General features: G+C 45.1%; 1 pseudogene; it reads left to right on the top strand.

Moving 5' to 3' along the window:
- The first annotated feature begins 255 nt into the window (after positions 1 to 255).
- Positions 256 to 4,083, top strand: LOC147034066 (uncharacterized; annotated as a pseudogene).
- Positions 4,084 to 4,112: the final 29 nt, after the last annotated feature.

Raw genomic sequence — 4,112 nt, forward strand, 5'->3', positions numbered from 1 at the left:
ACATTGACGAATCGCACTGCTTGTGAAACACTAGGATGATAGTTTATAGCTGGGTCGTCCCTCTCTCCCTCATCTCATCTCATCTCTCTCTCTCTCTCTCTCTCTCTCTCTCTCTCTCTCTCTCTCTCTCTCTCTTCCTCTCTCTCTCTTTCTCTCTCTGTCTCTCTCTCTCTCTCTCGCTCTCTCTCTCGCTCTCTCTCTCTCTCTCTCTCTCTCTCTCTCTCTCTCTCTCTCTCTCTCTCTCCCTCTCGATCTCCTCTCTCCCCTCCTCTCTCTCTCGATCTCCCCCTCTCTCTTTTCTCTCTCCTCTCTTCTCTCCCCTCTCTCTTCTCTCTCTCTCCCTCTCCCTCCATCTCCTCGCTCTCTCCTCCTCATCTCTCTCACCCCTCTCCCTCTCTCTCTCTCACCCCCCTGGTGGTATTCTGTTGGTTGGGTGTGGTGTCATGGCCGCTTGCTGCAGCCGCTCTGTGCTGTGGTGAGTTACTCGTGGGGTTTTCTCCTTCCTGCCTCCCCTCTTTCCTTCTCCTCCTATCCTGCTGTGTTTGTCTCATTTTTTCTCTCTAGTTGTGTTTTCTACACCCTCTGTCCTTGAGAGAGAGAAAGAGTTAGAGCGGGCCTACTTGGGTGTGGCCTACCCAGTGTTGATGAGACTTTATTAATCTTTTGGATTATTATTAATTTATTTTGTTTTGCTTACTTTTGACCTTTTTGCCTGATCTGAGCAAAGTGGTGTTAGTTAAATTGCCGTTATGGCGAATACATGCCCTCAGTATGTGGTGTTTGATAATTATCAAACAAAGTTTGTCAAAGTTTGATAATTATCAAAGTTTGATAATTAAATTATAATTTAACTCGGAAACATGAGCTTGTGTGTGTTCCGCCAGAAGGAATCCTCACTGAGGACGTCGTCCTTGCAGTCGGGAATATAATCGGTTTTGAACATGTTCGCGCTGCGTCGCCAATGAATCAGAAAGTTGTTGTGTTCGTGTCTAATGAAAATTTTGTTGACGATGTTGTGAGTGAAAATTAACCACCCATAATGGTGTTTTTATGTTAGTGATAATGGTGTTTTGTGATAATATCCCCCATGGATACTCCTGCAGTAAAAATCGTTGTGTCTAATGCTCCACCATTCTTACCGAATGATATATTATTGTCAGTCCTGTCTTGTTATGGAACAGTTGTCTCGAGAATGTCAATGATCCCCCTAAGGAGCAGTGACAAGAGGATAAAACACGTAATGAGTTTCCATCGACAGGTGTACATGGTACTTCCCGATCGTGGTGACGACACGGGGTTGAACATTTCGTTCAAGGTAAATCTCAATGATCGCCAGTATCAAGTATATGCCTCGTCGGCCTCGTTAGCGTGCTTTCTCTGTGGAACCTTTGGTCATGTGAAACGTTTCTGCCCTAAAATTTGGTGTTTAAAGTGTGGTGAATATGGTCATGTAGATGTGGATTGTAAAAAGGATATAAATACCTCAAACCCCATTGAAAAGACTGTAGTGAATCCCATTGGTTTAACTGTTCCTGCTGTTCTCACCTGCAGTGAGACGAATGATAACAATACCGCGGTACTAGGTGTCGAAAATGATAGTATTTCACTTCCTATTTTGGTAAATGAGGTAAATACAAATTTGTCGACGATTCCTGCGGATTCGTCATGTGGTGAAGCAATGATTGAGGATCCCATTATTATTTAAAAAAAACCGGAGAGCATCAGCTGTTAGTCTTTCTATCGGTACTGCAAACAAGGTAGTATTGGAGGACAGTGTAGCTGAAAATACACCTCAATGTGTTCCTCATGTTTCGACCTGTATTGGGAAAAAAGATCATGAAGTAGGTCCTGTAGTTGAGGAAAATACGTCTCAAAGTTTGCAGACTACTTCTGAGAATATAAATTGTATGGGTGAAATAGATAGTGATGCTAAAGACGGTGTTAAACCCCCAAATGAACTGTTACCATCACTAAGTTATGTGAACGAGCAGACAGCGTTTAACACGTTCCTCTTCAGTGCCCCTTCACCGATGCAAATTCAAAATTGTACTCTGGGATCTCCAATTGAATCGATAGATAAGGCTCCGCAAGAATGTGAAACCACAATTTCAACTCCAGCTGAGCATAAGGAACATCATCAAAATGATGGAAACACGAGAACTTTCCAGCGAATCCCCAGAGATTCTGAACATTCCATTAGTGACTTCGGAGGATGAAATCCTCAACCCCTGAGGTACCTTGTCTGATTTGTCAGAATCTGATGAGGATGTTGAGGTGCTCGAGTTGTCTGTCTCCATCTGATCAGCCAATGATAGCTCCTCAACTGGTTTTCTTTCTTAAATGAAACTTATAGACAGCGAGATGTTGTTATCAAAGATAAATTTCCTGATCTAGTTTCATTTATTCAAACTGCCAAAGATATTATGAGAAAGGCCGATGAGTTCTCCTTGACAAAGTCACAGTTTTACCGTCTCACGAAATTCATTACGAGAGCCGGTGTTGAGACTTGGCGACACCGAACCAAACCCTTTGAATGAAGAAAATCACCTTTGGTACCATAAATATTAATGGTGGAGGTGCAAACCACAACCGCCAAGCTCAAGTGAAAAGCTTATTAGACGGAATAACATCGACATACTATTATTAGACAGGAAACACACACATTACTCAGAATGTAGAGTAGGATTGGTGTCGTCTTTTTGGGGGACAGTGCTTTTTTAGCAACTTGTCCTCTCTTTTGGCCGGTGTTGCTTTCATACTGAGACCTGGGCTCACACCTGAGTCATGTTTCTTCCAGGAGATTGTTAAAGGCCAGTTTATCGCTCTTGAACTAGTCATTAACCACTTCCATTTCATTTGTTCATTTTATTTTATTTAATGAGTATGCACTTAGTGGGAGCACAGAACGGAAAGCTTTCTTTGTGTCTGCGATCAATCACTTACAGGCGGTTGATTTACGTCGCTGTGTTTGCATTGGGGGTGATTTTAACTGGACTTTTGAACCCGGAAATGGACAGGAATATAGCAGAACCTCATCTCGAATCTTGTAGTGATTTATTGCTTTTATTTTCTCGGGTTGGTTTGTTAGATGTATGGAGGGTACTTTACCCCAATGAATCCCAGTTCACGTGGAGCCGTCTTACCAGAGGGAGGTTTTCCTTTGCCAGACTCGACCGATGATATATTGTTGCGGGACCGGGACGTCGGCCGACGAGCACGACCACCAGATGGAACAGTAGAGTCGGCTCGACCAATCGCCCGGAATTCAGATCGTCACCCCGGATAAGTCCGGAGTTGATGGGTCCTTTGTTTTGGACCGTGAAGCATCAATATTTCCACCACGTGGTACAGGGTTATTCTCCAAATCTCAAAATACCAAGAGACCACGTGGCGATCTACCAAGTCTTCACACCCTCGACGGAACTCGTATAGAAATGAGCCGCTTAGCGCGCTCGTTCCGTGTGCGATTCCGAGCGGTTTAATCACCGAGAACCGTCGGTCCAGATGTCCCCTTACGGCGGCACAACGGCCTTGCAAATTTTCCCCAGCACGCGACATGCTCAGTCAATGCAAGAATGGACACGAACGAGCTGAAAACATTGAACAAATGGGGGGTTTATTTATAATGCAATGGGGGAATGAAGGGAGCACATAAGGCAGAGCTATACCGAATATAAGAAATGCAAGTTTATACAGCAAAGGCACTTAAACAATTCACTACTTACCAGACAGGCCACGGACACACACACGCACACCCAAAATAAGTGGTGGCTAATGCCTTTATTAATACCCCCAGCTCGGAGGGAAAGTGAGCTGGAGGTAAGGGTCTATATTGGACCTTTCCTCCTCATGCGGTCTTCCGGCTGACTCGGTCGGCGCCCGTCCCGGCCACCAAAACCTTGACAGCCATTCGGCGGATGGTCCCTCTCGAGTTCGACCCTCGAGAAGAACTATAAGAAGACGTTCCAGACGGCCACGACCAGCCCAGACCTCTCAGACCACGATGACGACGACAGGGACTTCTCCTTCCACGACGACAGAAGCGCTTCTAGACCTCCTAGGCCATGATGACGACGACGACAGGAGTGCTCGATGGCTGGCTGGCTCGCTCA

The sequence above is a fragment of the Eptatretus burgeri genome, chromosome 1, assembly GCF_056783735.1.
Source record: "Eptatretus burgeri isolate ZD-2024b chromosome 1, Ebu_testis_v1, whole genome shotgun sequence".
In the NCBI taxonomy this organism is placed as follows: domain Eukaryota; kingdom Metazoa; phylum Chordata; class Myxini; order Myxiniformes; family Myxinidae; genus Eptatretus; species Eptatretus burgeri.